At 39.0% G+C, this 23,345-nt stretch overlaps 1 protein-coding gene across 2 annotated transcripts in view; it reads right to left on the bottom strand.

Moving 5' to 3' along the window:
* Positions 1–23,180, bottom strand: part of TRMT9B (tRNA methyltransferase 9B (putative)) — a 110,435-nt gene extending 87,255 nt beyond the window's left edge. The window contains exons 1-2 of one of the 2 annotated variants that reach the window (XM_040065470.2): positions 23,049–23,179; positions 13,901–14,029 (exon numbers count right to left, since the gene is read on the bottom strand). The gene's annotated coding sequence lies outside the window, so the exon portion shown is untranslated. Of the gene's footprint in view, positions 1–13,900; positions 14,030–23,048 lie in introns of both variants that reach the window. The other variant, XM_040065471.2, reaches the window with a different exon arrangement.
* Between the last annotated feature and the right edge of the window lie 165 nt (positions 23,181–23,345).

The following is a 23,345-nucleotide window of genomic DNA, read 5'->3' as shown; positions in this document are numbered from 1 at the left end:
GAGGACCGTCGGGCTGCTGCCTGCTGCAGGAGGAGTCCACTGTTAACAGAAGGTCCAGTCCTGGGAATTCTACCATCATCTATCATCTGCTTGTGCGCCCAGGAATTCGGAGCCCCCTTCGCCTGCCCTGCTGGAGCTGGGCCAGCCCTGTCCAGCTGTCGCGGCTTCTTCAGCACTGCTCACTTTGCTAGGACACCCCCCTTGCCTGCAGGGACATTCCCCATTTGCCTGCTGGGGACCCTCGCCGTTCCAACCACCAGCCCGGGAGTTTCCACCACTCCAGCTTGGTGCTCTCAGGGCCCCAAGGATCAGACTGCCCTGAGCTTTGTGAAACAAAGCCCCTCGAGGTTCTTGGTTCTGTTTATTATTAATGCTGTAGCTGTTGTTTGTTTGCCTTGTTATACTTACTAGTAAAGAACTGTTATTCCTTTCCCCATAGCTCTGACTGAAAAGCCTCCTTAATCTTCTAAATTATATAACTTGAAAGGAAGGGATTGAAATTCCCCATTCCTAGAGAGGCCCAACCCCTCCCTAGCAGATACCTGTCTTTCAAACCAAGACAACTTCAATAAAAATTAAGGTAGTAAATTCTTAGTCAAAAGAATAGGAAAAAAATTCTCACGTTTGGACTTCAAGTAAGGGATGGTTTCTCAAGGAATGTGACTGCAACTCTCATCCTAGGATGTTTACAGCTCAAAAGCAGAGTACAGCCCTGTATGGCAGAGAGGGGAACTGCAGGGCCCAGAGACGCTTTCTGTCTTCCATAACTCTATAGCACCAAGTTACTGGGTGTAAGCTCCCACTCATCTCCCAGGTTTAACAAAGGATCAGAATCACGTTACAGAACCCCTAGTTCTTTAGACACATTCCTCCTTCAGCCACACCAGATCCTCGGTGAATGCAGGGATCACTCAACAGGGAAGTAAGGCAAGCTTGGTGGGACAAATATTACCTTCCACAAGACCACCTCATATAGCTGGGGGAAAAAAAGACAAGTTTAGGGTACACCATTATTTCTTCTGGTCTGAAAGGATGAATACAGACTTGAACAAATGGGTCTCAGTTTATTTTACTTATTTTTATAAATTGCACAATTTGAAAGAAAAATGTGATTCCCCTATGGCAAAGGAGAGCTAATGAGGTAATTAATATGGCAAAGAATGACACAGAGGAACAGAACTGCTACTGGTAATATTACAGATTCTTGTGAAAGACAAAGAAAGAAATGATGTGGAAATTATTAAAGATGTTTAAAAAAATTAAACATTTTAAATAACCATCATGGAATTCAAATGTCGCGAGACACAAAAAATTATTACTGTTTCCAAGAAAATATCAAGAGAAATAATTTCCTTGGTAATTCCATTCCAGACGAAAGAGTGATATATTAACATTGAAGAATTGTACAATAACTGAGCCCTGAAACCACTCAGTAAATCATTTAACAGAGTTTGGCAAATAGTATCAGGAAATGCTTAAAAAAATCTCTCCCCTTCAAGACACTGCATATGAGTCTGAGGTACTAAAAAATTCTTCATGTTAACTTTATTTATTATAAAGAAGTATTATAAATTTGATGTAGTTTCAAGTTCCTAAAATGTTTCTAGATTTTAAATTTATATCTTGTAATCTTCGTGTTTTCTTATTTACTTTTCCCAGAGTTAAACAGTTGAGCACATACCCAACTTCAGGAGCTGGTATATAAATGCAAAGTGCAGCAGGAAGTGATATAAGTAGTTCATTAGGTAATCTCTGTTCTATCAGGGTCAGGTATTTCTACTAAAATATATTTCAGAAACCAGAACTTTAAAGTGAGACTGAGTTCTTGAACAACTTCAGTAAGTCTAATGAGTTCTTTGTAGAGATGTCCATTTCAATGTCAAGAATCTCATGTAAATGTGCATTTTTCATCTCTCAAATCTTTGCACTGCATTATCAACTAGGCATTGTGCTCCTTGTCGTAACATGTTGCTGACATACAGCAGTTTGTTCTATCACAATGGGGGGGGGGGGGGGGGGAACCTTAAGTGCGTCATAAATCATTTAGTAAATATATCTTGAGGTGAAAGGTACATACAGAAAGCAAGATAAATACACATCTTAAAGGAATGATAAAAAGAAGTCTAACTTATTGTCAACAGCTTGCAATGTACTGTTTACAAGTATAATCCCATTTTTGCTGGATCTTCAAAGACTGAAGTCATTGTCACAAGTTCTTTTGCACAACTCCTGAAAGCTGTGTAATAGAAATATTCTTCATGGTAAATCTTACTTTTATTGCTCTGTAATGGCAGCAATTTTCAATGTTGTCCATACCAGTGCTAACATCATTTGATATCCTCTAGATTTGAAAACAGTACTAAACAGTGCTGTGTGAGAAACACCAAATAGCAGCAGGACCAGGAAACATAACTTTGAAACGCCACAGTGTTGCCCTTATACACTCATCTTACAATGTGAATTCTGATTGTATTTGTATTCTGTTGCTGTAAATTTGTTTTCTCTAATCAATATGAAAAGTTGAAGGTTTTTTATGACTTTTCTCTTCCCACAGAGCTTTGCTCAGGCAGCCATTGGTCCACTACTAACATTATTCCACTGAAAGCACATTATCGTTGAATAAATATGAGCTGCCAGAAATTGTGGATTTGCACAGAGGCTTTGGGAAATCTGTGAGTAGGCTTTATTGTACGTAAGACAGACTGCACAAAGAAACACCATTCAATGAGCCAAAACTTAAGATCTTAAAAGTTGCTACATTTAAGCTAGCAAATGCTTTTTGAGAATCTAGATCTCTAGGTTTTCTTAATATAAAAACCTTATTTGAGGGATAGTTTAGCTATAACTATCTCATTCGAAAAAAAAAAAAAAGTTTGTTTTATAAAGGTTAGGTAATGATTAAAAAGAGTTCTTTCTACAAGCATAGAATACTTATTTATGTTATTTAAACAGACAGGAAACCAAAAATGTTACTTTCCTTTCTGAAACCAGGTTAGATGTGCTGGAAAGTTCCCGTGCAACCGTAGAGAACACCACGACATCTTAATTTGTCTTTTTGTTCTCTTCTAGTTCACTGAAATGCTCCTGCATACAAGTCTCCTATTTGCCATTATTCTTTTCTTTCATATACACTTTCAGCTTGTACATCTCTCTGTAACTGAGTCAGCTGGTTGTATGTACATTACTAAGTAATGTGACAGCAATGGACTCAGTTGTGTTTCATAAGGCCCTGGAAAGCTGTGGAGTTTTCATGACCTAACACTCATCACAAACCCACACTTCTTTTTTAGATTACTTTTCTAACCAGAACTTGTTGGATAGGATTTCAGCTAGCAGAGTGAATTCACGTTGCAAACACCACCCTGAAATTTGTGCTGGTAGTTTGCACGTAATATGTGCAGGAACAAACAGTATTTGTGTGGTGAAAACAGTTTACTCATTTGGCACAAAAAGATGTGATAATGCCATTCATCAGGAAAACATACAGATGGCAGTTGGATTGTTCATATTCTATATTCTTTCTCTGAGGTAAAGTTGTCTTGTTTGGTTTTCATGATGATTCATCTGATGCTGCCTGGTGGGCAATTCTAGTGCTAAAAGCCCTGTGGGGACAGAGAACACAGCCTGGCAGGCATTACAGGAGTTCTCTGATGTCCAAATTCACACTTCCAGTTAAAGCTAACACATTTCCAAATGCATTCTTGTCTATTCTAGATTCCTTTTCTGAGATCTCTCTGACATCTTTCATCCTGTTGTCATATGGAAACATTTTATGCTTCTGTTTGAACATCACTCATAAATCTCTTTCAAAAGAAGCATAATTTTGAAGACATTTCTTGAATTCACTGTATCTACTCTCTTGCTTTGTATATGTTCAGTATGTGATTAAGCAAATCTGTAAGACTGACTGACAGACTGAAAAAATTCTACCTAATTAGTACTCACCAGATTTAGCCAGTCATCTTCAGCCCTTTAAGCAGTGTTCTGCCAGTGTAAGGTCCTCCTTCTCTCCTTCTAAATCCCTGAAGATTTGCCAGAGTCTGAGAGAATTATTCACTGGTATTATGTCTCTCAACAAGTTTAAAGATAAATCAAATGTGAAGTGGAAAAGTAATGTGATACAAACTGCACAAAAACTAAGCATGATATAAAAAAAGAGTGGATGTGCAAGCAAAATAAAATTATGGGAAACAATTTTCATTCTGAATGCCATCTTGGGGGAAAAAGAGACTTTAAAAGACTATTCCATGTTTAAAAAAACCTACTAAACCATACAAATAAATTACGCATTTAAGATAGGTTGCCTTCAGAAGCAAGTTATTATGACCTGCACTACTGGGCTAAATGGGAGTAAAATTTCTTCAAAAAACCACATTTTTTTCTTCCACTTAGTTCCAATTAGGACTTTTTTTTTCATTAAACAAAAACACTAACAAAATCATTTTAATACACTGCCATACAACAACTAGATAATACACCTACAAACCACACCCACCAACACACAATATATTTTTTCAAGGTCATATACACAAATACATCTGCTATGGTTAGGCCAGAAATCAAGCTACAAAAATGTCCTGCCCTTACAGTACAGAGGATCTACAAGAAAGGCAGGAATTCTTCCAATTCTTGGAAGTTCCAGTTGTAACCACACCATCCACTTTAAGAATTCTCTGTTGTGAAAAAAAAAAAAAAAAAAAAAAGTCATAACTTTCTTTTTTAAAAGAAGCTCTAACATAGGAGCAAACACTGCTGAGTTTTGAAGTGCTTTCAGATTTATGCTTGTCTAAATGTGAACAGAAATTACCCTATAAGTTTTAGAAATACTTGGCTAGACACCAACCACTGGACTTACATAAGGCCATATAATCACCTGACACTTGTAGCTGCCTCACTGATTTTCCAAGAATTTTAATCCTCTTTTCCTGAAACTATCCCTTTAGTGAGAAAATACGTTTATTCTATTCCTTACATGCTTGCTTTGCAGACAAACAGTTTCATTTATCAAATAGGACAATGATATTTTCCACTTTCAAACAAGAGAAATCAAGAGATTTCTTTGTACAGCAAAGTACAAAGTGTGTCTTGTCACATGCAAGAGCCCATTTCTCAACTGTGAACTCTCAAGCTGCTCCTACACATTTAAAAGCCTTTCTACAGAGTAATGAAGCTTCCTAGCTCTTCCCTTCTGCCAAGCAGCCAAACCATGATGTCAGCAAGTTACACACACACACGGTGTGTGCGCAGCTATTAGTGCACTAGGCAAAGAGCGGACCAGACACAGCTGCTTGATAGCTGCAGGCAGATGTAGCCTGAACTTCCTATTACCAGAGGTTTTGGTTTTACACACTGTTTAAATATACTATAGTTAGTTATATAGTTATAAATATATAACTAACCTATTAGTTTTGCTTTAGTTTCTGTTTTCTGTTAGATATAAAATGTGATAAATAAAGTTCCTTGTCCCATTAAGCCAGGGGAATTTTTAACTGCAGACTGCAAAGAAACCAAAATCTATCTCTTTATTGTTTAAAATGTTTCTGACTAGTGACTATAAAACTGGAGATATTCATTAACATTAATGATTTTGGTGTCTGTGTTTTGGGGTGTTTTTTTGCATGTGTAATTTACACTTACATCCTGTGTAAGTAAAGGTTCCAAATTGACAACAGAATGTATTAAGAAGTGTGTGACCACAAATTCTGGGAAGTCAGAACAATACTCCAGGCAATTACCTTCACTTTAAAAAGGATTATTGCATGCTTTTCTTACAACAGAATAACAGATTGGTTGAGATTTGACTGCTGGAGATCTTTGGTACACCTTCTGATCAAAGGAACTATAGCAACTTCTACAGGCTATATCCACCCAGTTTTTAGTATTTCCAAGGATGAAGGCTCCACAAGTTCTCTGGGAAACCTGTTCCAGAGCTTGACCACACTCATGGTTAAAAACATTATTCCTATTTTTTATTTCAATTTGTGCTCATTGCCTCTTGTTCTGTTAATTCTTGGCAGTGGTGTCACCTTGAAGTTATACATATATTGGTGGAATATTTGGAAATGTCCACCGTTGCAAAACCACCAGCATAACTCCACTTCTGCTGTAAAAAAGGTCACTCAAAACATCATGCACTGTCAACAACTAGTTTGTCAAAGCAAATTTAAATTCCCACCATACTCCTACACAAGCACTTCCTACTATTACTCCTGCAAGTGTTTTTGTTTGTTTGTTTGTTTTGTTTTCCCTAAAAAACAACTCTCATAACACTTCTATACTGTCTGGGGTTCCAGAAGCCAGAAAGGGCTTGTCATACAAAAGGGGCGGAGGGTGGGTGATGAAAGAAGCTGCACCTAGAAAGTTAGAGGAAATTCTCAGAAAACAAGTATTACTTCTGTGGCTTCATGACACATAAAGTAGGAGGAAAAGGAGGAGAGCATGAAATCAATGGCTGGGAAGAGCCACTGACAACTCGGCAGAAACTGCCATTCTGTGATTTCCAACACTTTCCTCCCTCAACATCAACAGAGCAGCAAAAAGCAGGTACCACAGGCTGTACACTGTGCTGCAGCTCTGGCACACACAGAAGAGAAAAAGTGACTGCTCCAAGTAGCCATGGGCTTCTTTTGTCTACATCTAAAGGCAGACCTCTGTGGAAACTTTTCTAGTGCAAAATAAACTGGTAGCTTGCGGCTATACCAAGCATTTCACTGCACTAGCACTTGTGCAGTTACACTGGTTAAGACAAGAGCAAAAGGCACAAAACAGTGCACATGGACTTTTTTGCACCTTGACCCATTCTGCTCTGACACAACATAACTGGAGGCCACCAAAGGATGTGTTGAGGAAACTTTCCTGTCTGAGCACTCAGAAGCCATCCTGCCAGTTACTCCCGCACCACCCAAACTGGCACTGAGGTCCCTTTGCAGCTACACATGCCACTCACACAGTCAGACCAGGTTTCCCTACTGACTCAACTCCAGGTTTCCTATAGCATAGTCTCAAACATCTGGATCCCTCAAATATTTTAATCATGGTGCTGCCAAGAAGGGGCTCCAAATAAAGAAAATCCTGGGGCTTTACACCCTCACAGTCAAAGAACAGTAAGATCTGGGGTCCTCAGCTCCTGCCATGTCTCTGAGTGTCCAATCCCCTGGCTGGCACCACAGGTCCCTGTGCCCTTTGTTGTGCAAATGTTGGTTCCAGTTCATGGCCTCTTGTTGGGGGCCAGAGCCCAGAGCTGAACCAGAGCTGGCATTGCTCGTGGAGCTACCGGCACTGAGTGTATTCCATTCCTCAAGAGCCAGGGTATGTCAGGCCAGGAGTCAGTTGCCTAAAAGCATGGACAAGTGCAGGAATATTTCTCTGCATGAGCATAAGCAAGTCCACATTCTTGCCCAACACCTGAAACCTCCACCATCTCTAATATGATCAAAGCTTCAGTGGCCCAACTCAGATGCCTTCCAAGGGGATTATGCAGATCAAGAATGGGAACTGTCCTGTGGGACTAATGAAATCCAAAATCTAACGGCGAACCAAAATAAAGTAAATATAAAGTTGCAGTTATTTAGTAAAATTCCTACCTGACTGAAGCAGTTATGCATAATAGAATGAAAATAGTTTAAAAAAAAATCTCTTGCTCCCTGTTACTAAAAAATTGTTTATTTTTTTTGCTGTGTTCAATAACTACACTGTTCCACTGAAAACCTCAATGCAAAATGCAATTTTTAAAGCTTTATGGACAAAATTTTCATACTAAATAATTACTTGAAAGGTTGGCAGAAATGTCTATTTTTGTCTTTTCACGCTCCTGAAAGTGCAGCTCTTTGCATTCAAATGTATGTTGCTTCTGGGATGCATTATGTATGATAGAAGTAATTAAAATTTGTTTACAATGTTAGACCGTTAGTTTTGTGCAAACAGAGCTGACTTCAGTTTCTTGCTTGAAAGATTTTTTGACAAATAATGTAATTGTTAACTGCCAAGTTTCTAGTGGGAAAACTAAACATCATTTCAAACTGTGATTTTTTTTTTCTCCATCTCATCTGAAACATTGTTCCCAACTAGTTTATTAAACACTGAATAAATATATCTCCAACTCAGCACATTTACCAAGTTAAGCAGGAATTCAAAATTCCTTTCTTCTAAGGGCCAAGCCTGCAGGAAAACATCTGCCTGGAGATATGTGAATTTTCTTCTTCATCATGAGAAACACATTCTGGCCAGAGAATTGAGCTTGTAAAGCACAGTCAGCACATCAAACCCTTCTAAAATTCCCAGATGGTACCATCCTAAAACAGAAAACACTGAGAGTTGAATTTGCAAATTATGTCAGTTGTTCCTAAAGAAATAAAAATATTTCCAAATTTTTAATGATCCAAGATGTGTATTTGTTTGTCTGTCTGAATCTTGAATGGGCAAAAATTGAAAAAAAGCTTTTGCTCTATCTGGAATGAAAGAAAAACAGAAATTGGATGCTGCCTTAGAAAAAGAACCTCTTAATCTTATTCAGCACTACCTAACACCTTCCATGATAACAGTGGAATTTTTAATAATCATCATGATTTTGCTTTACAATTTTTAATTGCCCTTGAGCTTCCCCACAGACTTTTTTGGTAAGGCCTGAACATAACTCCAGGAGCCAAGCAGTGGAATTACAATATAGTATCTCCACTGCAGGAGAAAGTGCAGCGTCTTCTCAAAGCATTTAAAGCAAGAATACGGATGAGCACAGGTATTACTAATGACACTAACACTGGCTGCTTTGGAGGGAAGCTCACACACTTTATAAAGTTCAGAAGATCCTTTCCTTTTCTATAATCTCTAATATGCAGTGGCGATCCTGAGCAGAAGACCACCGTACACCAAGGAGCAGTGACCCCCACAGCAGGGAAGCAGAGCAGCCCGTGCTGCATGTCCAGCCCGGCTTTCAAGCCTGCCTTGGGCAGCACATGCTCCTGGCTGCAGGACAAACCCGGCCAGCTCACTGCAACCAGCAGCTCCCACTTGGTACCACTGACGCCACCTGCATGTCCTTCCCCTGGTCTAAAAGTGCAGCAAGCAGTTTTTAAGTCAACATCCCTTCTGATACACAAAACAAATTATGAATCAATCAATCAAGCTGTTGACTCGTAAGAAAGTTCTGGAATACAGAAAAGCACATTGCACCACTTTTACAACAGAAGTATAAACAGTGACAAAAGTAGTAATTTTTTTTTTTTTTTTTTTTAAGATTTAAAGCACTTATTACTTTCTTCATTTAAAATATCCTTTTTTTTTCCCAGAAAATGCTTTAAAAAGCTAATGGAAATATAAATTAAATATATATACACATTTAATATGTAAATACTTTGTTTAGGTACATATATATTTTTTGGTGTATATATTTTATTTTAATAGAATAATAACATGAGAATTGTAAGAATAAGATATGCAGTAGAAGCAATAGTGGACGTGAAGGCATAACCCAGTATTCTGAAAACTAAAATTAAAAAAAAACTCAAGCTCAATTCAAACTTCTAAGACAACAATGTCATACAAGTCCTTACTTCAAAATAACATTCTAACTATAGGCATTATTTCCTATGTAAATCACCTTAAAATTATAATTTCAATGTGAGATTTCTTCATATAGTCATTCCATGGAAAAACTGTTGTTTGCAGTAAGAACTGATAAAGGCGTTACATCTTTCTATTGAGATCTACAGAAAGGAGGTCATTGATGCAAAATGAAGAAGTACTAAGCCTGAAGATGGGTTTCTGATTTACTGATGCATATAATCACTCATTTTCTTCTGTTTGGGCCAGGAAAGGAAGGATCAGAGGCTGCTTACATTTAACACTGTGCTCTCAAAAAGGCTATGGACACAGGGAAATCTGAGCTATGGTACAGTCTGAACACAATCTATATTTTTCTTTAAGTGATGCCAGAAAGTAGGAAAGCAGCTACATCCATGATTTGCCAGCTTTACACCATTGGCAAAGAGGTGATTTCAAGGAAAAGAGGTTCAGCTCAGTCTCATTAGTGTAAATATACTCAGTCCCATTTTGTAAATATACATGTAGGATGTGTTTGAAAAGTATATGTTCTGTTTTGTTTCCTCCTTTCCAATAATTACTTATTCTACCCAAACTTCCCTCAACAAATACCTAGTATTTTTCTTACAATGTAAATATTTTACAGTGAGAAGGACATCTGGATAAAAAAGACTATAGGCTGATGACTTTTTTCCTTCTCATTTTTGACAGGCAAGTTCTGCTATGCTGTAATTTATCAGCAAATACCTTATGCAGAAACCTTTCAGTCTGATGTATTACTGTTTACCTTACCAGAACAGTTTACTTAGCTACCATGTCTAAGATATGACTCAGCCCTACAATCATTATAACCTGCTTTTAAGCCCAAAATCAATTACTGACCTTACTATTATTTAATGGTGTTAATGGTGTTGCAGAAGTCAAAAATTCTGGGGGACTGTTACCCCTGGGAATTAGTCCTGTAAACACCAGAGTTTTCCGCTAACCATTTTTATTAAAGTGATCCATGTACCACGAAAAAGAACCTCTGAGAACTTTTTTTTAATGAATCACAGAATCATCGGGGTTGGAAAAGACTTCTGAGACCATCAAGTCCAACCTTTGACTGATCACCACCTTGTGAACTATATCATGGTACTAAGTGCCACATCCAGTCATTAGCTGAACGCTTCCATGGATGGCGACTTCACTGCCTCCCTCAGCAGTCCATTACAATGTTTAAAAACAATAAAGAAAAACATGTTGCAGCTTCTATTTCTACAATTAATAATAAATATTTATATCAAGGCTACATAGTTAACTTTTGGCTTAAATTTATGGCCAGCAATTGAGGTATTAAATCAGTACCAGCAGGAGAATGAAATATTACAGGAAGCAGGAAACTTGACAGAGTGAGCCATACATCAAATCTCCACGGCTGAGAGCCCCGGGACACAAACCAAGTACTTTGTAACAAGAAAGTCCTACAGTATGTCACAAAGAAAAATGACGGCAACAGCTTGTCAGGTTTGCAGCTCTCCAGTGAAGGGCAAGCATGAACTGGGAGTAAGATAGAGGTCTTAGGTGTTCTACCAACACCATCACAGCCAAACACAAATGTAAAACAGATCCAGCACATCAGCAAACCCATGAAAAACAACAGGATAAGCTGTTCACCTAAAAAAACTGTGATTTTTTTTTTTTTTTTACTAGAAATAGAAATATGAAGATAAATAAAATATATTATGTGATTTAAAAAATATTCTCATATGCATGGACTTATCATAGGTCTTTTGAAACCCTTTCAGCTCTTTTGAAACCCTTCCTGGACAATCAGAAATTGAGGGACACAAATCATTTAAAAAGATCCTTAAAATGTAATGGTTATATACAGTATGACAAGGACAGAACACAACACACCCATCCTTTTGGGATGGGCTACCTGCCACAGAGCCTCCTGTGAGTAAGTGTGGTCAACCTAGACTCAGTATGACTGAAGCTTGTTACAACTGCATAGATAAATTATGTTCAATATACATCTGAGTTAAAAAAAAAAAAAAAAAAAAAAAAAAAGTTGCATTGCATTTTCAGGAATGGAAAAAAATTAAATGAGGTCTTCTTTTGTTTCTTCATAGAGTATTTGTGGACAACAGCCAAAGCCCAGATACTCAATTATCTTATACAAACACGGTGAAGGAGACGTATAGGTGGGAGAAAGACTGAAACACAATGTTCTTAACACAGTCATGCTGAAATGAAGAATTTGAGTGTTCACTTCTCTCCTGTACGATCCCGCGCTCCATAAAAAAACATCACTCTAATGGAGACCAATGGTCTCCCAATTGAACCCTGTCATCTGGCACCTCTGGCAGAAGTCAAATGAAGGTGCACATTTCCTGTAGCATGTTTGTAGGAGAGGTTGAAAGATGCGGCTGTGATATCTCAGCCTATAGCACAAGATGTGCTGCCGGGTGACACTACCAAGAAGCAAATAGGACACAGGTTACAGTAGTAGGTACAAGCTAAAGTAGAAAAAGAATATTGAATAGTCAGAATAAACAGCAACATTCATTTTGTTGCTAAAAGGTAAAGTATTGCCAATCAGGTGATTTAATTAGCTGTCTTCTGCCACTGTGAATAAAGTAACTGCATTTTGTTCAGCTCATGTTCTTCACTCAACACTGTATTTAGCAAAGAGTACTAGTCATAGAGTTTTGAAGAAAACTCACGTATTTCCTATTCTCTTTGATACAAAATATTTGCCCAGTGCTCTAAAACCTCTGAAGGAAGGACACCCATTAGACAAGGAACAAGCAGATATACATTCAAAAACTCTATGGAACTCTATGAATGAGAAATATCTACAACACAAGGAGCAGTTGCTCCTCTGATCCCAAAGAGATAAAAAGAATAAGTAAAGATCAATTTTAAAACTTTAACAACCCCTTCAGAACTTTAAAAGATTGCTAATGATTTTATCATTATCTAAATTTATATAGACTCAGCGATTGATCTAATACTAGCAGCAGTCCAATCCAGTAATAACAAACAAGGGGCTTTTCCCTCCAATTCCCACTATAAGTAGGCTGCCTAGTATTTTCTGATTTCTACATGCATTTCTTAAAATGTATTTTAATTGACTGAAACTCTGAATTTAATTCTGCATTTATTATTGACCACCCAAAAATAAAGGGCTTTTTTCCAAGAGGCTAGATATTAAGCATAATAAGCTTTTTTCCTTCCTTCTGCTTTGGTTGAAGGTTTGATTAACAACATAGACATACTTTTAATGCAAATATGATGCAGTAACTGTAATTTCCCCTTCTTTTTTAACTTGTCTAAGAATGAAGAGCAATAATTACAAATGCAAAGCAACTGCTCCTATTTAGCAAACTATAGTAAACACCAAATGTATCTCAATATTATTTATTTCAGAAGACTGTCACAAATATGCACAAAACATCCAGATTGATAGCAAAGAATATATTAGAGAATATATATATTTTATCAGGGAATATATTAGAAAATATTAGAGAATAAATGAACAGATACCAACATAAATTGTTCTTTAAATACCAAGTTAAATATAGAACACATGTCCAAAATCATTACCTTTTCTTTCACGATATATTATTTTTAAAACAATCAGCCTGCGTTTTTTTTCTGTAGAGTGAATACATAAAAACTCAGAAAAAATTTGTAAGATATTCAACAGAATTGTTAGCCAACAACTTTCAGATGAAGGAAAACATACTGACAAACATTAAAAATGCTGACTTGTTTGCTTTTTGCACACTTCCTTAGTGAGCAATTTTTATTTAAAAATGCCTTCTTTAATTGAAGTCTTTTTAGTACTTCCTTTGCTATTATTTCAGTTTTTGTTCATTATTCAGTTACAGTTCTGCACTAAGAGCTCTTGCACTTTATCTCTTTAAATTTAGTACTTCACATGTTTAAGTGCATTGCTCTTCGAACAATTACAATTTATATTAATAGGAGCACACCTTCCAGTGAATATTTAGCTATTTTATAAATCTGTAGATTATGTGCATCTCTCCTACCAAGCAACAATGGCTGAAGGAAAGAGTCTGATCAGTCCAAGGTTTGTCTTCCTGAAGGAAAGACAAATATGATTTATGTCATATCTGGAGTTACTTTAAAAAAGTGGAATAATTAAAAAAAAATCCCTTTTTGATCCCCTTTTTAAGTGTGTTGCCTTGCACATGCAGAACATTCAGCTATACTTTAGAATCTACAACCATGTATCACATACAGGAAAAGAAAAAATACAATGAACATGAAAACAGGGAAATGAGTGACTCCACTTATTAGTGTTTCCAGGACAGTCTGTTCCACAGTCTCAAAGTATAATTACCAGACTTACCAAACCCCAGAAATGCAGCAGCATTATTGCACTTCCTCAGAAACTTAAGTCAGGCCACAATGTGGAAAACACAACGTGCTTAAAATTCACAGCTTAGAGTCCTCCTAACTGTAGGATCCAAGTACCATTCTGTTTAAAAAAAAAAAGAAGCAGAGCTTGCAACATTCTGTTAATCATAGCCAGGATAACAGAAGGAAATGAGAAAACAAGTGCGTACTATACAGCAACCCATTATTGTTATGTTTCCCCATTAAACAAAAAAGATGCAAAACAACACAGGGAAGGAAAGTGATCCTAGCGAGCAAGAGACAGGTCTATTGAAAACAAAGATGTTCCCGCCCTGTTCCTGTTAAAAGTCACGCCACAAAGAAGCAAACAATTCTGTTGTCTGTAGGAACAGAAATGATGTGCAAGAATTATCCTTGTTTCGATAATATATTAGAGATTGCTATATAAAAGGTTATTCCACCTCTTCATCCTTCATGTTAAAAGTATGCAACTACACCAGATGTGTAGAATGTGACATCTGTGCCTGGTGTGGCCTGAGTACACTGACAAAATAGCATCCTTGAACTTTTCAGCTGAGGACTGTAAATGGCTGAATGTGAAATAAGTGCCAAAACTGCTCTAGCTGCTGCACACTGACTGCGTACAAAAGTAAAATCCGAAACACTCTAAAGATTACAATCAAGGAAGAGACTTGTGATTTTAGGCACTCCTGGGGTAGGCAGCAGCTGTGTGAACTGTGATTGCATTATCTGACTTAGGCACCTGAATTCTCCATAAACCTTACCTTAGGTATTTAAGTCCCTTATTGGATCAAGCCAATAAACTCTCCCTCTGTCTTTACCTAAGTATTTTAGATCCTATTATGTTTTGCCTCCCTTTTTATTTTTAATGAGATCTTTATCTTTCTAACATGTAGTTAACTACTTATCCTATGTGTGGTCACTTTTTCTCTTACTAGTGTAAGCATAATTACTGTGTAATTAAATAACATACTATGGGGCTGGTTTCTTTCAAAAGTACTGAGAACCAATAGCTCAAATTTTCTCAAAGGGAATTAAGATCCTTTGGAAAATTCATACTGCAGTGTTGTACAGGAATGCTAGACAGTGGTAGCAGTCTAACTTTGTTCAGCTCAAATTAACTTTTGAGACCAAGCTGCAAAAGCAGTTTTGTGGCCACTCACAACTAAAAATTACTCAAAGCCAACTTCTGCCTAATACTGTTGCACAGACAAGGGTTAGTGTTTGTTTAACTGCAGTGATGCTGAGCATTTTTCCATTTAAAAATCTCTCTGCTGGAACTATCTCACAAAAGTCTACTAAGCAACACAGAACAAACTGAAACAAAACAAAACCAAGTTGGTTTTGAGCATTATTTCTTAGCCAGGGCTGAAGTGACTCAAGCATCAATTTTAATGACTTTTAACTACTTTAGGACAAAATAAATACCATAAAGATGAGGCAAAATACTTTTATTCATGGATGAAAAACTGTTTTTCTAAATTCATCTGCTTTTAGAAGTTTGAAGTTGTTGTGGATTCTCAAGAAAAACTTGATTTTCTTTAATATGTATATATTATTATTAATTTTGCATATATGTTTTTATGTGAGGAGGGCTGGAAGCCAGAACTGCAAGGTCCTGGTTGCCGATTCAGCAGGAATTTGGAAGTGTTTAACTGCAGCTACAGACACATGGCAGGAGGCTATTGCTGTGGAGCCAGGAGCTGACCTTTGACAAGAAATGGATTTCCCAAAATCAGTTTCTTGTTCCACAACAGGGATTTTACCAGATTAGAGGCATACTAGTCCCAGGGTAGAGCTATTCAAAAATACACAGAAATCACCAGTGCTATCTTCCTGGATATTTGGAAAATGCTTCTCATGAAAACTTACCTATGTTTGTCAGATTATCTAAACAAACACTTTTCTAGAAAGCATTGTCTTCCTGACTGATAGGCAACTTTTTTTTCCCTTTTAATTTGAGAAAATGTTTCACTGGAAATTTTCAAGTAACAGTAATAGAAACTGCAAATTCATTTCACATATGCCACCTTGGTCACCAACTGGCATGGTAAATAAGTACCAGTTTATAATGTGAAGCAATCTGAAGCCATTCCCCAGCAGTTAACACATGGACGGCATGAATATGCATGAACCGTTTGCAGGTTATGTTATGTTGCACACATTCCTTCTGAAACAATGACAAAAATATTGTTAGAGAGATGTCAAATGTCTCAGAGAAGTATCTGGCATGGCCATTTTCACAGGACTGTTTATACTGTGGTTTTGCCAGTTTCTTGTGTATGGATTTTTAAAAAACAATTAAATGGTATTGAATTAAAATTTTATCAGTAGTAATAAGCTCATTTCCCATGACAGGATTCAACTTCAGCTCAACTGGTCTTTTTCCATTTAGAGCCATCACCAAAGGTGTAAGCATGGCCTGTTCTGTCCTCCACTGGATCCACCTGAAGTGGAATGTGTCCAATTCACCTAAAGCAGGGAGAATGGCAGAACAGCCATTTAGGAGTGAAAAGCAAAAGGTAATAGTTTAAATAGTCACAATCTCTGGGAAGTCCCCAGTCCCATGCATGGTTTGCAGAGGCAGGACAGCGGCCATGAGCACCTCCTCTCTGGAGTCCTACTAGAGGAAGCTCAGAGTGGCTAAACTTGGATTTTTCTGTTTTCTCTCCCCACCCAATTCTGGCAACCACTGAAGGAGTGGCTAACATGCCTCTCTATGGCAACACGAGGTGGGTATGGATATTTTGCTACACTGACAATAGCTACCTTCTCAGTCAGTCCTGCCGGTGTGTTGGGTATCCTAACCTGGGCATAGGGTTAGGTGGATGCCTTATTCCTGTTGTCTTTCAAAGGAAGAGGTTCCCTCTCCTTCCCTTACATTTCTCCAAAGTCTTCTTCCCTAAGTGAGTTTTTATTTTTTCCAAGAACCTGGGGAACATTTCAATTGTGGTCCTTGTGACTTTGCAACCATTCCCTCATTGCCCTGCTGAGATGAGACACACTGAAACATCCACTGTGTAACAACGACTAAGGGGTGAACTCAATATTTGAGAAGTTTAGGTAGAACTTTATCAATTATTCTTCTATTTACTAACTTGTTTCCTACTGATTAACTGCTTTCTGTTCTTCAGACTGAATCCAGTCCCTTGCTGTAACAGCTTGCGTGTCAGGTAATCCCTGTCCTGGCATTAACAAGCAGTTTGACAGTGTGTAAATCCTCCCACTGTTTCTCAGAACCATCCCATATTCTCACTTCAGATTCTCAGAAGTATTCTCCTAATCTCTAATCTAAATTTCTTTAAGTCATTTACTTCATCTTTTTTCTTAGGTGTCATTTGCTATCTGTTTTCATAAATCACTTACACAGGGCAATCATATCCCTTCTCCATCCTCATTTTGGCAAGACAGTGGGGGAGCAAGCATTTCTCCAATTCTTGTTGTACAGTAAATCTGGTCCAAATTATCCTTTTCCTCCTTCAGTTAGTAATGCTTCCTCTTTCTTTACAAATAACCCAACCAGAACTGTCTGTTGTGTGACTGTTCACCAGAATCATGTATAGCACAATGAGTAATTCCTGATCTCAACAGTAAAAAAAAAAAAAAGTTTAGGCTTATATCAGGTTTTTTATAGCTTCCTGTTCTTTCTCATCTTCTATCATTTCCCATTAATAAACTCTCAGGATGTAGCAATAATTTTTCTAAATGGATGTACACATTTTGACACTTGCATGACTACAATTCTTCTATTTCTACTATCCCAGTAGTCACCCAGGTCAGTTTCCTTCTGTATGACATTTTTCTCCTCAGTTTATTGACATCACTTTCCTACTTGCTGCCAAACCAAAAGATAATTTCCTGCCTTTTTGTGCCAGGGTCACTGATGCAAGTATCAAGTAAAATTAGCACCAAAGCTGATCCTCAAAAAATGCTTTTGAAATGTGTTTCCAGACAGGAAGCTCTTCCTATCTCATGATCCATTTCCATAGGCTTTCAACAGGATCTTTTGGACCTGACAACTTTTTAGCAATTCCATATTACTCTGTTTCAGCCAAAAGCCTCCATGTGGCTCATTATATAATGTGCTTTACTCAAGTCCAAAGACATGAGAGCCAGAGCACTGCCTGTCTGCAGAACATAATTCTCATTATGAGAACAAAAGGAGACTTGGTTTGGTTGACTTTAGTCCATGTTAGGTAAAATCAAGGGTTATGGTATTCATGTTAGCTTCATGTCTCTCATTAGTTTTTCACTTTTACATCCCTAATGTACTATTGAGGTAGCTTAATTGTCTATACTTGGTGAATGCCTTTTTCTTCCTTCTTGTAAGCAATACTGTGCTTGCTGATCTACAGCCAGTGTCCCAGATTTTTGAACATCTGACAGTCATGGCTGTCAGTTCTGTCACATTTGGAAACTGAAGTCAGCTCAGCTTCCCCTAGCTGAGACTTTATCTCTTTAGATAAAATCTGCTCTAAACTTTCATTCCTTTTATACATTCTATGTTTAACCCCAGAGGTCAACGTTTGTAATTTGTATTTTTAAGAAAGGTGTTGCTGCCATCATCATCAAAGCGAGAGAAATCTCAAAAGTGTCATGGATCTACTGAAAACAAGTAGTCTCTGGCTGGAGAAAAAAAAACAAACCATCAGTCTGTAACATTGCTATGTTAAGAGTCTGTAACATTGCTATGTTAAGACTGAAAACAGTTGTTTTTGGAGATGAGACTTCCCAGCACCACAGGCAAACTAGCATTCTGGTAACTGGGAAGGAGGAATGGGGACCAGCATCTCCTGGGTTCTGGCCATCATTACCCCAAGTCCAAAACCACCCAGCAGGAGCAAGCACCTCAGAACTCTCTTGGCAAAGTGGGCAGACACCTCCAAAACTATAATTGAACCAAAAATGAGGACCAGAGAATCATTTAGGTTAGAAAAGACTTTTGAGATCAAGTCCAACTGTTAACCCAGCACTGCCAAGGCTACCACTCAATCACATCCCTAACTGGCACATCTACATTCTGGTTAGATCCCTCCATAGGTGGTGACTCCACCACTGCTCAGGGCAGCCTGTTCCAATGCTGGATCTCCCTTTCAGTGAGGAAAGTTTTCCCTATAGCAAATTTATACCTCCCCTTGGGCAACTTGAGGCCATTTTCTCACTCTATTGCTTGTTTCTTGGAGAAGAGACCAACCCCTACCCCCAGAGCATTGATCAAAATATGAAACTAAACTTGTCCCAGTACTGACCACGGGGAAGCCCACCAGGAACTGGCTGCCAAGTGGATGTCACTCTATTCACCACCTCTCCCTGGGCCTGGCCATCCAGACAGCTTTCCAGCCAGGAGCAGTGCACCTGTCCAAGTTATGAGCAGCCAGTTTCTCCAGGAGAAGGCTGTGCGAAACAGTGTCAAAGGCTTTACTAAAGTCTCGGCAGACCAGGTCCACAGTCTTTCCCTTATCCACTGGCAATTGCCATATTATTATGCTATGAAGCAGAATTCATAAGGGAAATCCTAACAAACACTTGACTGTTTGTTAATTAGCGGTTTATTTGGACAGCTAAAAACTGGTTTTGTGCAGCAGAAGTCACTGCATTTAACACATTTCATAAAAATGCTAGGATTCTTGCCTTTGCCAAAAGAAAAAAATCTAAAATAAATTTTGTTCATTAAAAATTCTTTTCTTTTTGGAAAGACTTGTGTCTGGGATGAACTCTAGTACCCTCAGCTGCTCCTCATAGGACTTATGTTCCAGACCCTTCGCCAGCTCTGTTGCCCTAATCTGGACTTGTGCCAAGCACCTCAATGTCCTTCTTGTAGTGAGTGGCCCAGAATTGGACATAGGACTTGAGGTGTGGCCACAGCAGTGCCTGGCACAGGGGGACAGTCACTGCCCTGGTCCTGCTGATCACACTATTGCTGACAGTCTAGCCATAATCAGCCCACCATAACGAACTTTTGAGACCAAGCTGCAAATGCAGCTTTTTGACCACTCTTTAAAAAAAAAAAAAAAAAAAAATTCAAAACCAACTTCTGCCACCACTGTGTTGCACAAACAAGGATTAGTGTCTGTTTTACTGCAGTGATGCTGAGGGTTTTTCCATTTAAAAATTTCTCTGCCAGAACTATCTCACTAGAGCCCCAAAAGTCTACTAAAAAAACAATGAAAAACTGAAACAAAACAAAACATAGTTGCTTCTGAGCATTATTTCTTAACCAGGGCTGAAGGAACTCACATTATGAGCTAAGGTCTTCAAAAGCCATTCAAGAATTTTAAATATGGCTTGATATTTCCTTTTTCGGTTGGGTTGTTTTTTTATTTTTTTCCCCCTCAGAAGAAATTATATTTAAGTGTTTCTTGGTAGAACAAATAGTTTTCAGGAATATTATGCTTTTCTTAAGTATGACTTATTTGCCCAATCTAATCTTTCTCCAATTCATTTTATTTTGCCTTTGCTACACATATCTTTGCAAAAAGTTACAATAGCTGGCTAACTAGCATCTACCTTCAAAGAAAAAGAGAACAGCCAGAAAGCCATTATTTCTCTTAGAATACAACTACATCCTTTGGGGTAATTACTTCTTCTTGAGGTATATGCCAATGGCCTGTAAAAATGGGGCTTGGCTCCAGATTTCCAGTATGTAGGTATTAATGTTTAGGTCCACTGCCTGTTCCCTTAGCCTGAGTTGGTCTTGCTTTACCTTGTTGATAATGCTGTTGATTTGTGAAGACCTTGAATCAGAAACATTGTACTTAATTGACCTAAAGTGGGGCCAAATACAACTTGAACCACTGTTTTATTGTCATCTCACATCTAATTGGGTTGCACACACTGCTCATACAAGGAATTGCTTGGAAAAAACATCTAACCAATACCCTAAAAAGCATAAAAAAGTAACTACTACCTCACAGTACTGAAGGCACAGAGCTTTGCAGGTACCTTTCTGATAGAGAACAATCAGCTTCCATGACCAGCAGTACAATACTGCTCTACAGCAGGAAGGGAAAGGACAGCCCCTAAAGTCTTTCTCAGAATGGCCCACATGAACTGCGCAATGGCAAGGCTTTGTTGTTTTAAAATATCATTTATCTGACCCTAGACGCAGGGAAAAAAAAAAAAATAGGATTTTTGAGTGTGCTATTTTAATGGAGTGGTGGTGGAGCTGTGTGTTATCTAATCTTGAAAATGTCTTTTCTTCCTCTCTTACATAACTATCACATCCTGATGGTAACACAGTGAAAAACTTGAAATTTTAGGGTTTTTTCTTGTTTAGTTAAATATGCCAAAGGTGGAATAATACACCAAAACCAAAGCTCAAAGAATCAACTGTAGTTCAAAGACATAAGAATGTCAACACTGGGTAACATCACGGCCTAAGTGGGCCCAGTGTAATTTCCAGCAGGGATAAAAAATAATGTCTAGAGGGTAAGGAGGACATGAATATATAGTCTAGCTTTCCTGTAAATAATCTCCCGGATACCAGACATTTATACAGCTGGTGGGAGCAACAGAAAATGTCAGGCTCCCTATCCATTTATTCAACCATCCTACTCCAAATCCCTTGTTTCACTGTTTCAGTTTTGACGAGAAAGATGACGGGAAAAACCTCAGCTCTTCCACTCCAAGATGCTAACACTGGCAAAGCCATGAGTATTTTGTTCCTTTACACTGGAAAGTATATAAAATAGCTGATTGCATGGATTGCATTCATGATTGCTTGAATCACTAATGTATGAACTTTTATAGGTATCATTGGAAGTTGCAATGGTGGAAAGAGGTTTTCATTTCTACTGTTATAAGTTGTTACATCAGAGGACAGCCTTACTATCCTAATTCCAATCCCACAAACCCTTGGGCTTTGTCCTGTTTTATTTTTCTCCTATATTTCCACGAGTAATCTAATCTGAAATGCAAAATAAACTACTGTTCTCTTTAACAGTACTTCTCTCAGAGTTTTACTTTTGTCCAAATTGACTAAGTCCAATCCTTTGTTAGGGGTCAACTCACGCCTGACCTGTCCGCACCAGAATCCATAATACATTAAAACAATTCGTAGTAATTCAAAGCAATTTACAACATCCCGCCACAACTCAAGTTCATACTACAGATATCTATTTTACTTTGATCCTTACACTGTCAATTCCTAACTCACTCAATTTTTAAATTAATTGCTATAAGAGACTATCTTTTCTATCCATGTTTAAAATATACCCATGGTCCCCACAGGCTTCAATCACCGTAACATCTTTTTTCTTTGACTTTAGGAACTTGAAAGACACTGTAGAGGCAAAGGATGAACCTTAGAGTAGCTCAGGTCAGACAAAACACCGGGATGCAAATCCAGATGTATCTGGTTATTTCTAATCATGCCATCTTTGCCTAAAGCTCTCTTAACAACCTTTAGCATCACCCTCCAGCCCGCCATACACGGAATACGACTGAAGAGAAATATAGCTTTGTCCCCTTCGTAAGGCCATACATTAATTTTCCCCATGTGCAAGCTTTGCTTAGAAGGTTTTAGAGGTACTGCTATATTTATCTGAAAGGTCGGGATTTATGATCGCCTTCTAACGTTAAAAGGAAAACAAAGAAACAAAAAAGGTACTTGGCACTTATGAAATAGGCTCCAAGCTTCCATTAGAGGCTGGCACACACCTGGAAAGCCTAAGCATTCCCCCGCTGTGCCTACTGAAGGCAAAAGAGCTCAGGTGCTTCCCCGCAGAGCCCGCCTCTGTTGCACGCTGGCGGGGAGCGCGGCTCGCTGCCCGCCGGGCTGTGACGGCACAGCGGGCGCACAGCGAGCGCCCCCGACCCGTCCTGCCAGGGCTGGGAGCGCTCGGAAGAGAGAGGGAGGAAATAAACCCTAAGGACAAAGAGCTCTTCCTTAACCTTGTAACTTTTATCTTATCGTGTCCTCCATTAAAAGACTAACACAGAAGGAAAAGGAGCCAGCCCAAGCGGCCCAAGACGAGCGCAAGCAGCAGCCGCAGGGAGGGCGGCGGGCACCGCGGCAGCTACAGACCCCCGTTCCCCGCTGGAGAGCCCTCTCCCCGCCCGGGCGGCTCTGCCCCTCTATCCCTGCCTCCCCCACAGCCCTGCTAACGCCCGACCCTCACCACGGCAGCCGCTCCCAGGAGTCAACCCGTGGGGCTGTCCCTCTTCCCCTGCCAGCCATCCCCGGCCCGGCGGGGCGCTCCCCCCTCCCCGGTGCCGGGCGGGCCGCGGGGGTTCGGGGCCCGGCGCCCCTGTGGACGGGCGTTCCCGGACGGGCCCGCCCCGTCCCCCCACGTGACCCCGCGCCGTTGGCGGCGCGCGCGTGGAGCGGTGTTTTGTAACCTCCCCCCGCCTCCTCCCGCCCCCCGCCCGCGCCGAGCCCGGAGCCCATCCCGGCGTCCGGAGAGGGAGCGCCACAC

The sequence above is a fragment of the Hirundo rustica genome, chromosome 5, assembly GCF_015227805.2.
Source record: "Hirundo rustica isolate bHirRus1 chromosome 5, bHirRus1.pri.v3, whole genome shotgun sequence".
NCBI lineage: Eukaryota > Metazoa > Chordata > Aves > Passeriformes > Hirundinidae > Hirundo > Hirundo rustica.
Note: the sequence above shows the minus strand (reverse complement) of the source record. Positions and strands in the feature narration are given on the sequence as shown.